At 41.8% G+C, this 12,263-nt stretch overlaps 1 protein-coding gene across 5 annotated transcripts in view; it reads left to right on the top strand.

Annotated features, from left to right (window-relative positions):
- The first annotated feature begins 289 nt into the window (after positions 1-289).
- The window catches only part of AGTPBP1 (ATP/GTP binding carboxypeptidase 1), a 107,672-nt gene continuing 95,698 nt past the window's right edge, over positions 290-12,263 (top strand). For 2 of the 5 annotated variants that reach the window (XM_059657076.1, XM_059657070.1), the window contains exon 1: positions 290-430. The gene's annotated coding sequence lies outside the window, so the exon portion shown is untranslated. Of the gene's footprint in view, positions 431-465; positions 583-8,721; positions 8,825-12,263 lie in introns of those variants that run through there. The other 3 variants (XM_059657073.1, XM_059657081.1, XM_059657071.1) reach the window with 3 other exon arrangements.

Below are 12,263 nucleotides of genomic sequence, written 5' to 3'. Positions count from 1 at the left end.
GCCGGGGCCGACGGTGCGCGCACAGCACCCCTCCAGCCTCTGGGCCCAGCCTGCCCGCCCCACCCCTCCAACGCCGGCGCGCGCGCTCCCGCCTGGCCCGCGCGCGCTCCCCACCCCACTCACGCGCCTGCGCCGCCCTCTCCCGGTGCGCGCCCCGCCGCCCGCCCTGCCGCTCCGCGCGCTGCCCAGCTGGCCCGAGCGCGCGGTGGGCGGGGCGCCGCGCTGACGTTGCCCGGGATGCGGGAAGGTTCCTCCGCCGCCGCTGCTGCCGCGTCTGCCGCGCCTGCCAGCCAGGTTTCTATGAAAACACCCGGCGGCGGGCGGAGAGGGATTCGCGGTGCGTCCAGCGAGCAGCCGCCGGCCCTGCCTGCGCCGAGCCAGGGGGTGCGGCTCGGCCCACTCCCTGCCGGCTCCCCCTCCTAAGCCCACGGTGAGCGCCCCGCCGCCGTCCGCGCGTCCGGCCGGCCGACCCTCGGTGCCCCTCTGCCCTCCCCGGGCCGCGGCGTCCTGGGGGCGGGAGAAGCGGGAGGAGAGCGAGTCCGGGCCCGCCGCCGCCTGCGCCCTGGGACCCTCACCTGACAGGTTGTGTAACGCGTGTCTTTGGGGTGGTGGTGGAGCGGCTCTTGAGGGAAATCCCTGATGGGCTGGAGGTTTGGCTGTTAATGGAAAACGCTCTCTCCCGCTCCCACCCGCGAACACCTGATCGCCCTCTCTCCCCCATCCCTATCCCCATCCCCGCGGAGGGTGCTCGGCGCAGTCTCGGGGTAGAGGCGACCCCGTGCCCTGCCCTTTCTCCGCTCGCCGCGGCGCAGAGCAGAGCCCAGAGGGGCGGCGGGCCGGGGGGGAGGGTGCGCGCCCTGCTTCTCCATCCACTCGGGTGCCCAGCCAGCCCTCTGCTCGGAGGTGTGCGGAGCTGCGAGGTGAGGTGGGTGGGGTGTGGCACCTGCGATGGCTAGGTTTGCTTCCCCGCAATGGGTGTTTTGGCCTGAAGTGTGTTCTCTATTTACAACTTGTCGCCCTGTGTGTTTGCTCTGAACCTCAATCAGATCGCCCTAGATGACACTGCAGAGTTCCCCCACAGTCTTCCTTCCTGAGATGCGGGTTCTTAATTGCAAGTATTCAGTTCAAGGACTCCTGCAATCCCTACGCAAGGAGGCTTGCTTGTTCCCCCTTCCCCGTGTCCTCTAAGCCTATTAGTACCAGTGCAGCGTTGAATCCGTTGGTTTCCTTTCCTGGGCATTGCCCATTATAGAATGGAGTTTTGATACATCTTCGTCTGCTCGATGTGAATGTTGGTAACTGCAAGCCCATTTTTTCCTTTTCAGATACTAGTAGCTTGCTTAAGTGTCTGAAGGTCTTAGCACTGCTGATTAGCTAATACGTTTTAACGCTTAAGGGACATTTTCTTTGGCGATTTTAATTCTGGGTGGATGTTTTTTCCTTCAGGTATTCAGAATTGCAGCAGTGTTTGCACTGCATGACAATTTGTAGTTAGATAGGACTTCAACAGTCCTCTTGATCACTCATTTTAACTTATCTTTTGTGCCCATGTTGTAATCTGTATGTAAATCGAGTTATCATTTTCTTTAACTTCTGCATTCCTCTTCCTAAATTGTCCTTTTCCCTTAGAAAACCAGAAAGTTATTTTTGTAATTGTATCGTGGAATGTTTTCAGTTTAGTAGACCAAAAAAGTAGTCGTTTATTTAAGGAGCTTTAAATGGTACATATTTTAAAACGTGTGCCAAAAGTTAAAACTCTGGAAGATCTGTATGGATGCCCTGTGTAATTACTGTGAGATAGTTACCAGTTTCTTATCCACTCCTTATTTCTCACACTTAAGCAGATTTGTTAGTTTCCCATTCCACTTTTCTTAAGCTCTACAATGAAGTTTTAAGTTCATTTTTAATGGCTTTAGAGCTCTGCCTTGAATTGCTTCGATACATAGTTAGAACTGCAGTCTCACTCTGAACCCTGAAGTGAAGGGGGTAGACTGAGAGCTACCCTTGTAATTAGCCAACTCTGCAAAGCATTTAAATGTTTTAATGTAGTTTAAGCTTTTGAAGAAGAAATTTTTATTGCCTTGAGTCAAGGCATTATTCTCTTTAGAATAGTCTAACTAGAATCCTGTATAATGGTTTCAGAGGAAGTAGAGGTCTAGATTAGTTTACACTGGCAGTGGTTCTCAACCTTCTGGCCCTTTAAATACAGTTCCTCATGTTGTGACCCAACCATAAAATGATTTTCGTTGCTACTTCATAACTGTAATGTTGCTACTGTTATGAATCGTAATGTAAATATCTGATATGCAGGATGGTCTTAGGCGACCCCTGTGAAAGGGTCGTTTACCGCCAAAGGGGTCTCGACCCACAGGTTGAGAACTGCTGTTACAGTATTATATTTTACAGTATTCACCATCCAAAATCTGCTCTTCTTGCTTGAAGTCTCTCAGTGCTTGGAAGTTGAGCATCAGTTGTAATAAATGAACCCGTTAGAGGGTTCTCTGCAAGTTGGGAGCTTCCTGTAGACAATTGGTAGAGTGGGCACTGACTATTACACTTTATACATTTCTGTTAGTTACACTGCCTTTAACCTATAGCAGTGATGGCGAACCTTTTGAGCTCGGCGTGTCAGCATTTTGAAAAACCCTAACTTAACTCTGGTGCCGTGTCACATATATAAATTTTTTGATATTTGCAACCATAGTAAAACAAAGATTTATATTTTTGATATTTATTTTATATATTTAAATGCCATTTAACAAAGAAAAATCAACCAAAAAAATGAGTTCGCGTGTCATAGGTTCGCCATCACTGACCTATAGTGTAGTGACTAAGGGGTTGGGCCTCAGAGCCAGACTGGCTGGGTTTGAATCCTGGCTTTGCTTTAGAAGCAAGTTATTTATCTTCTTTGTGCTTCAGTTTTCTCAGCTTCAAAAATGGGATAATAGTGGTTACACCCTTAGGATGATATTAAACATGAAAAGAGCCAATCCACCTGAAGTGCTCAGCCTGGCACCTAGCAAGTGCTCAGTAAATATTATTGCTGCTGCTGCTTTTCTTCAGCCGCTGAAGGGAACGGGTAAGCTGAAGAAGGGCTTTGGGCCGATGGAACATTATTAGTGCAGATTAATTCCACTAAGACCCATTCGCTTGTTGGGGGCTCATTGAGAGCTTAGTCTCACGGTCCTGCCGTGGGATCATGTCATTTGGTTTTAAATAGAGCAGCTGGACCCTGAGTGGGGTGTCTTGAGATGCTGCTGTGGAGCTGCTCAAGTATCCCTGTTGGTCCTTCTGACAGAACCTTGGATTGTCTCCCTCGTGGTGGTGGTGGCTGCTATTTTAATCACCTGTTTTTGAGTATGTGATTGTGTTTATTTGACTGTCATGTGCTACGGTGAAAAATATTATCTACCAAACTATGTTTATCTGATCAATATATTGCATGGTATTTCCAACAACCCAAAATCACTTTTCCTCTAAACATTGTTTATGTCTTTTTTTTTTTTTTTTTTTTTTGCTATTAATATTACAGAGAGTGAGGTTAGTTTTGATTTGGTATAGTGTTTCTTTTTAGCTTTCATGTAATATTCTTATGAAAGTTTTAAGAAATATTTTTATTGATTTCAGAGAGGAAGGGAGAGGGCTAGAGAGATAGAAACATCAGTATTGAGAGAGAATCACTGATGGGCTGCCTCCTGCATGCCCCACACTGGGGATTGAGTCTGCAACCTGGGCTTGTGTCCTGACTGGGAATCGAACCATGACCTCCTGGTTCATAGGTCAAAGCTCAAACACTAAAAAGTTTTTTTTTTTTTTTTTTTCCAAATTAATGATTTTATGTATTTGTTCTTGGTTTGCCGGGATCTGATAGAATCTTGGGTTGTAATACAGTGTTCTTTAAATCAGTTTTAAACTCTTAGTCTCAGGACCCTCTTACTCTCTTAAAAAATTATTGAGCACCCTAAAGAGCTTTTGCGTCTTCTCTCTTTTCTTAGTGAATGCGTTATTAATCTTGTTCATGTTTTCAGAGAACCAATTTTTGGTTTCAATGCTTTTTCCTATTCTCTATTTTATTTATCTCTGACATTTTTTTTTTTAAATTTTCTTTCTTCTATTGGCTTTGGGTTTAGTTCTCCTTTTTCTAGTTCCTTAAGTTGTAAAGTTAGGATGTTTATGTGAGAGCTTCCTTCTTTTTAAAGTTGTTTATAGCTATAAATTTCCCGATGAGCACTACATTTCCGCATCGTGTACATTTTGGTATGTTGTGTTTTTTATTTTCATCTGTCTCTTAAGTATTTCTAATTTCCCTTGAGATTTCTACTTTGCCCCATTGGTTGTTTACGAGTGTGTTATTTAATTTCCACAAATTTGTGGATTGTCCAGTTTTCCTTCTCTTACTGCTTTCTTAATTTATCCTGTTGTGGTTGGAGAAGGTACTTTGTATATCTTACTTTGCATATCTATTTTTTTAAAAATCTATTGAGACTTAATCTGTGGCCTGACCTATAATGTGTCCTAGACTGTCCCATGTGCACTTGAGAAGAATGTGTGTTCTGTTGTTAGGTAGCGTGTACTCTGTATGTCTATTTGGTTTATTGTGTTAAGTCCTCTGTTTCTTATCTTCTTTCTGGTTGTTCCATCTGTTATTGAAAATGGGGTACTGAAGCATCCAAGTAGTATTGTAGAATTGTCTATTTCTCCCTTTAATTCTGTCAGTTTTTGCTTCAAGCATTTTGATGGTCTGTTATTAGGTTCATGCCATTTATACTTATTACATTTTCTTGCTCTCTTGAACCTTTTATTAACATATCCTTTGTCTCTTAAAACATTTTTTTGGATCTAAAGTCCATTTTGTCTGATATTAGTATAGCCACCTCTGCTTCCTTTTGATTACTGTTTGCAAGGAATATATTTTTCCATCCCTTCAGTTTCAGTGTATTTGTTTCTAAAGTGAGTGTTGTGGAGAGAATATTATTGCATCATGGCTTTTAAAATTTTTTATTTTCTTATCCATTTTGCTAATCTCTGCCTTTAGATTGGAGAGTTTAATTTATTTACATTTCAGATAATTACTGATAAAGAGGAAATTCTGTCATTTTGCTATTTTTTAATATGCCTTATTGCTTTCTGAGTCCCTCATATCTTGTGTATTTTGATTCTTATTGGGGATATTAGTGGGGCCTGACTTTAGCTATGGTACTTTCCTTAAAACAAACAAAACTTAAATCATTTTAATGGATCAGAGTTAGGTTAGAGGCAATAGATATGTTTGTTTCAAGGTTAAAAATTTTTAATCTCATCTATCACCTATATAGATTTAGGAATATTGGAATTTGTTTAAGCCTAAAAGTAGTCATTTGCAATCTGAATTGCTGGAAGAGTAATTTTAAATAAAGTAAATTGTAGTGTAGTGGGACTCAACTGTCCCAACAATAATACCCTATAACTTTTAGTATCATTGAGGAATCACATAGTAGAACAAATGAGACCTTTATAAGTGCCAGAGTGTCTTTTGTGGAGAAATGTGTGAAACATCCAAACTTGTGTTCCTAATGAGGATGCATGATGAGGAAAGGTAAAAAGTATAATCTTTCTACAGGTTTACTCTCACATTTTTTGATCAAGTTAATGACAGTAATTTATGTGAAATAAATTTGCCTGTTTACAGTTGGGCTAACACATTCATAAACTAATAATTGGATGTTATATGAGTCAGGTAACTAGATAAAAAAATATGTCTACTTTAATATAATAATTTAGAGTAGGTTAATATACACAGACCATCTTCACGGTAAGTATTTTTCTCTTAATATAAATGGTAATAATCTATCTGCCTATTGCTGGGACGATTATTCTTCCTTTCTTTAATAACAAAACAGATATTTTGACCTCCTTCCCTCAGAGTTCCTCACTTTTTTCTTTAATGATGCTGCCAAGGGTAAGATGGGCATATTCTTTGGGTTGTTTCTTACTAAATATTCAGGGTTGCAGTTTTTCTCACATTGATATAGCTGGTGTGGGGGAATAATAGTTAGCTCCCTTATGTTCTCGAAGAGTGATTTATTCATTTCAGATGGTGAAACAATTAGAGAAAGTCAACAAAAGATGATTTGTATTCATTGTAGCTATTTCCCCATTTCCTGTGGCTGAACCAGCTACCCAGATATTCTTTAACTGTTGTCTTTTCCTGGTTGCCCGCTCCCACTCCAGCAGGAACAATATAGTGTTTAATAGCAAAGGTTCTCATGGTTAATTAGAGAAAGGTTTCTTAAATGTTTTTAAACAGTGGAAGCTTTTTGTCTAATGGTATCTTGTAGGAAGACCTATTTGTAAATAGATGAGTGTAAAATAGTGATGTTGTTCTGGTTGAATGGGAACTGGACCAAGTTGTTTAGTCCGGGCAAGTCAGAAGGGAATCATTTTTCCTCAGATTGAATTTACAAGATTTAGATGGGACTTTGGAGTGTGAACAGTGTATGTTTCTTTGCACTTTTTTTTTTTAAAGCAGTTTAAACTTGAAATAAATTGAAAACCATGTATATTTGAAGTACTTATATATCAGACTATACAACTTTAGGTTTGGGGTGTGTGTCAGAATTTTTTCTATGGATTATTTGTGGAATGAAAATTAGGACAGCTTATGTGTATGAAATTCTGATGCCTGGTGTGTGTACATGCTTATTGACTTAGCTCATGGGCTTCATTTCAGTCTTAAGCTAGTGAGAATTGAAGTTTTCAGTTTTTAGATTCCCTGGGCTCTGGAACTAATTCTAGTTGAGGAAAATCTCAAAAATTCAGATCTAAAATTTTGTGCTTTTCTTGAGCTAGAGTAGACACAATTGCTTGCTTTTCCTTATGCATGGGCTAGCTTGAGGAAGTTGATTTTGCTGTATGATTTTCTGCTAAAGTCAAATTCCCATATAATTTTAGTATAGGTCATCGTTAAATATATAAAAGCACTCATACAGACCCCTCCCCCAATTTAGGGTAATGTATGCTGTGGACTTTTAAGTGACAGCATAGATTTTTAATGTAGCTTTTATTTTTTGGAAGTGAACATATCAAGATTTTGTTGTCATATAATAAAACAAAATATTAAGCTTAGAGCTGGATCACTTGACCCTTTCTCCTCTTATCTCCTCCCAGTTAAAAATGCTTGCAGCTCTTAAGAGACATCATTCTCTTAGATCCGCAGTTGGGATCAATGCATTCAAGCCTCAGCACAATCTTCTTTGTAGTTTTAGCCTTTTTTCAGAAAATCGGCTTAGTCTGCCCAGGGTAGCCACTCTGCTTCCTGTCACAATGCCGCTTTCCCTGCGCACACAGAGAATCCTTGCCCTTCTCCTACGGTGTTACTTTGTGGGGTTGATGCTTGCCACACTTCTTACAGAAAGTTCAGCGGGTTTTAGGAACGTTCATCATGTTTTCAAGAGCGCTATCAGCAGGGAAAGACGGCTTATTATTATTATTATTTTTAAAAAACTTCTGTCAGATAATTAACTCAGAATACATTTCCCAAAGACCCAGGTGGGTCGGTAGTTTTGCTTTTGTGCAAAAGTACATAGTATTTTGTCATGGGAAGTAGGCATTGAGGTACAGAGGACATAAGTCCCTTATCCTAATTTAGAAATGATTGAATTATGGAAGTTCCTGCAGAGACTAAGCTTGTTTTCCTTTTTAAAGAGCTTTGTTGAGATATAACTCACCATACAATTTTCCCATTTAAAGTATGCAATTCCCTGGCTTTTAGTATATTTACAGAGTTGTGCAACATTATCACAGTCAGTTTTATAACATTCTTATTACCTCAAAAAGAAACTCTGTACCCCTTTACCCTCTCCTCCCATCCTAATCCCTATCTCCCCTAGTCCCAGGTAACCAGTAATCTGTCTCTATAGGTTTACTTATTCTGGGTATTTTATATACATGGAATTATATAATGTTGTGGTCTTTTGTGGCTGACTTTTCCCATTTAACATAATATTTTCAAGTTTAATCTAGGTAGCAAATATTAGTACATTGTTTCTTTTGATTACTGAATAATATTCCATTATGTGGCTATATCACATTTTACTTATCCATTTATCCACTGATGGGCATTTGGGTTTCCACTTTTCGGTTACTATGAATAATGCTGCTGTGAACATTTGTGGATAAGTTTTTGTGTGGATATAGGTTTTCATTTTTGGGGTTGTACCTAGAAATGGACTGTCTGAGTCATTTGGATACTTTATGTTTGGCCTTTTAAGGCACTGCTAGACTACTTACATTTTATCTGCCATTTTACATCCCCTTCAGCAATGTATGGGGTTTCCCATTTCTTCACATTCTTGCTAATATTTATTATCTTAATTGTTTATTATTTATTATAGCCACTTTAGTGGGTGTGAAGTGTTATCTTATTGTAGACTAAATTTTAAATAGTAGCTAGGCATAACAGGGATGATAATAGTCTAAGATGGAATTCATATTACAATTAAAGTATTTAATAGACTAACCTAGGACCATAATCCTCAGTAGCCATCTTAATCCTGGCTATGCGTGATTAGTATCACTTCCTAATTTTATTTTATTTACTTATTTTTTGTTAATTTTCACCCGAGGATATTTTTTTCATTGATTTTTAGAGAGAGTGGAAGGGAGGGGAAGAGACAGGGAGAGAGAAACATTGATGTGAGAGAGACACATTAATTGGTTGCCTCCCTCATGCTCCCTGACCAGGACCTAGGATCAAGCCTGCTACTGAGTTATGTGCTCTCAACTGGAATTGAACTTGTGACCCTTCAGTCCACGGGTTGCCGCTCTAACCACCAAGCCAGACCACGTAGGGTTCATTTGCTAATTTAAAAAAAAGAGTCAGAGATTTATCTAATCTCTGAGGATATTATTGTATGATTCCTCACCCCTCAAACATTTCTTTATTGAAAAAGAAAATAGTGAAGATTCAGTTGTAAAGAACAGAATCTACTCTAGATACCTTAAGCAGAAAGGGCTTATTTACCATAGGATACCAAAGAGCTTAAAGAATTGTTGGGATGTATCAGTTTGGTCCTTTCAGAAGATAGAAACCACACTGTAGCCCTAACCGGTTTGGCTCAGCGGATAGAGCGTCGGCCTGCGGACTCAAGGGTCCCGGGTTTGATTCCGGTCAAGGGCATGTACCTTGGTTGCGGGCACATCTCCGGTAGGGGGCGTGCAGGAGGTGGCTGATTGATGTTTCTCTCTCATCGATGTTTCTAACTCTCTATCCCTCTACCCTCCTCTCTGTAAAAAAATCAATAAAATATATTAAAAAAAAGAAAAAAAAAAGGAAACCTCACTGTAATTTAACAGGAAAAGATTTGTATAAAGACCTAGAGGCCTGGTGCACAAACACCGGTAGGGTCCCTCGGCCTGGCCTGAGGCTCTCCGACATCCCCTGAGGGGTCCTGGATTGCGAGAGGGCACAGGTCAGGCTGAGGGACCCCTCTGGTGCACGATGGGGGCCGGGGAGGGAACGTGGGAGGGAACGAGGGAGGGCTCCAGGGCGTGTCCGGTCCGTCTCGCCCAGTCCTGATCGGCTGGACCCCAGCAGCAAACTAACCTATTGGTCAGAGTGTCTGTCCCCTGATGGTCAGTGTGTGTCATAGCTACCGGTTGAACTGTTGCTTAGGCTTTTATATGTATAGACTAGAGGCCCAGTGCATGAAATTCGTGCATGGGTAGGGTTCCTAGGCCTGGCCCGTGATCAGGGCTGGCCGGGGCCTGCCCTCTCCCAGCTGCCGGCTGGGGCCTTCCTTCGTACCATGTCATCCCCTGGTGGTCAGCACACGTCATAGCGAGTGGACAAACTCCCAGTCGAACTCCTGAGGGGAGATTTGCATATTAACCTTTTTTTAAAAAAAATATTTTATTGATTTTTTTTACAGAGCGGACGGGAGAGGAATAGGGGGTTAGAAACATCAATGAGAGAGAAACATCGATCAGCTGCCTCCGGCACACCCCCTACTGGGGATATGCCCACAACCAAGGTACATGCCCTTGACCCGAATCGAACTTGGGACCCTTCAGTCTGCAGGCCGACGCTTTATCCACAGAGCCAAACCAGTTAGGGCTAGCCTTTTATTATTGACTAGCCTGGCCAGCGTGGATCAGTGGTTGAGCGTCAACCTATGAACCAAGGAGATCACGATTCGATTCCTGGTCAGGGCATATGCCCGGGTTGCAAGCTCGATCTCCCAGTGGGGGGTGTGCAGGAGGCAGCCAATCAATGATTCCCTCTCATCATTGATGTTTCTCTCCCTCTCCCTCTCCCTCTCTGAAATCAAGAAAAATATACATTAAAAAAAAGAGAATTATTGACTATACCGGGATTGGAGCAATGAGGGGTTTACCAGTAAGAAGTAAAGATAGCTCTAAGGAATATAGGAAAAGCTGATATAAAGAGTAGTTACTGAGATAGAGTGGGGATGAGATAGTGGATTTCTCTCTCCATCTGAGGTCTAGACCTTGTTGGAAAAGGGCAAGGTCAAGGCAAGTAGCTGTGGGTGGTGAATTTGCTGGCCATCAACCCTCTAGGGTGCCAGGGAAAGCTGTTCATGGGGAGATGTCTGTCCGGTCTCTGTGCTACCTCCTGTTGGGGACGCTGGGTGTGCTACAGGAGCCTGCTGCTGGAAAAGCCATCCTTGTTGCAGGAGTGGGTCCTGAAGAAGCCTGTCTGCTGCAGCCTAGTGAGCAAATTGGAACCAGAAGCAAAATTCTCTCCTCTGCAGTGCCTTTCCAATGTCCTCTTTTGACAAAGCTTAATATCGTGCCAGCTGGCAAAGAAATGAATTGTTTGAGGGCATACATCCATTTTCACAGAACAGGCACACGGTGAATTTGGAGATGAGGGGCAATAAATTAATGTCTGGCACAGGTATCACGTGGTTTACAGAATTGTTTGGAGATCTAAAGGAAGAGACTGTAGGTTGAGCTTGAAGGAACAACTCCCAAAACCTTTGCAGAGAACTGAGAAACCAAGGGGTGTGTGTGTAATTGTTTCTTTTATGATTAAAAAGCTTTCTGTGTAATTGTGAAACTGCTCCTAGATCTTCATTGCGAGAACCACACTCCTGTTTTAAAATTAGGAAACTGCTGTGGTCAGGAGGCTGTGGTGATCAGGATTCTTTTGCTGTGCTGACCAGCTATAGAGCTATACTGGACCAGGACAAACCTATCTGGTCTGCACCAACCCTGCCTACAAGAGACTGGACTAGCCTTTCTCAATCTTTCTGCACTGGAGGATCCATGAAATAATTCTTAGGTCTCAGGGAACTCCTCCATAAAAGTTAAAACATCTATAAACTTTGTGATATTAGTTTAAACAGAAAGTTTAGATAAAATAATTGTTATTATCACCTATAATCCATTGGTGAAGTATGGGTCTTCTGTCCTAAACAGTTTGAAATCGGTACTACCTGACACTGGTGAGATGAGATTGACAGCAATTTTCTGGGGGAGGAAGATGCTGCACATCCCACGGGAATAGAGTGAACCGGCCACAGGGTCTGTGGGAGACAGGCTTTGTAGTAACAAAAGGACGAAGTAACCTTCCCATCCCTTCACTGTGGGAGTTTGTGATTAGTTTGTTTGAATAATTCTGAGAGCTGGCAGGGGACTGAGACTAGTTAGGTTTTGGATTGAATCGAGTACAACTGGTTTGGCTGATGGTGGAACGGGCTGGGCGAGGAGCCATTCCCACTGGAAGGGACACATGTGGAAAGAGTGGGAGAACTCTCATTAGGCTTTGGGGGCCCTGTGAAGCTCAGGATTGTCAGGGCAGCACTTGAAAATAATTAGGTCTTATAATACAGTGCTTCAGTAATGACTGCTAATGCTTTATTGACAGAGGATGATATATGTTCTGTGCATCTAATTATTTTGGCCATCTTATTAGTCTGTTCTTTTGTGTGGATATCTAGCCCACAAAGAATGTAAACTCTGATGTGAATTAGTAATGCAGATAGAAAAAATAGATTTTCCTTTCCTTAAATTTCCCACTTTATTTTTTATTTTATTCAAGTAGGCCTAGGAGTCTTACCATAAATTTTTACTATACAAGGTACTAATAAAATATGGCCTAGGTATATGGTATGTGCAAGAGTAGTTTTATTTATATTTATTTAAAGCAAACAAAAAAGACTTTAACCTTATTTGAAAAACAAGTAATTAATTTAGTTTACCATTCTGGAAACAGCTCATTTTCATGATTTCTTTTTTAAAGCATTGGAGATACACACACA

The sequence above is a fragment of the Myotis daubentonii genome, chromosome 11 (genome assembly GCF_963259705.1).
Source record: "Myotis daubentonii chromosome 11, mMyoDau2.1, whole genome shotgun sequence".
In the NCBI taxonomy this organism is placed as follows: Eukaryota; Metazoa; Chordata; class Mammalia; order Chiroptera; family Vespertilionidae; genus Myotis; species Myotis daubentonii.
The sequence above is the reverse complement of the archived record's forward strand: the minus strand, read 5'-3'. Positions and strand labels throughout refer to the sequence as shown.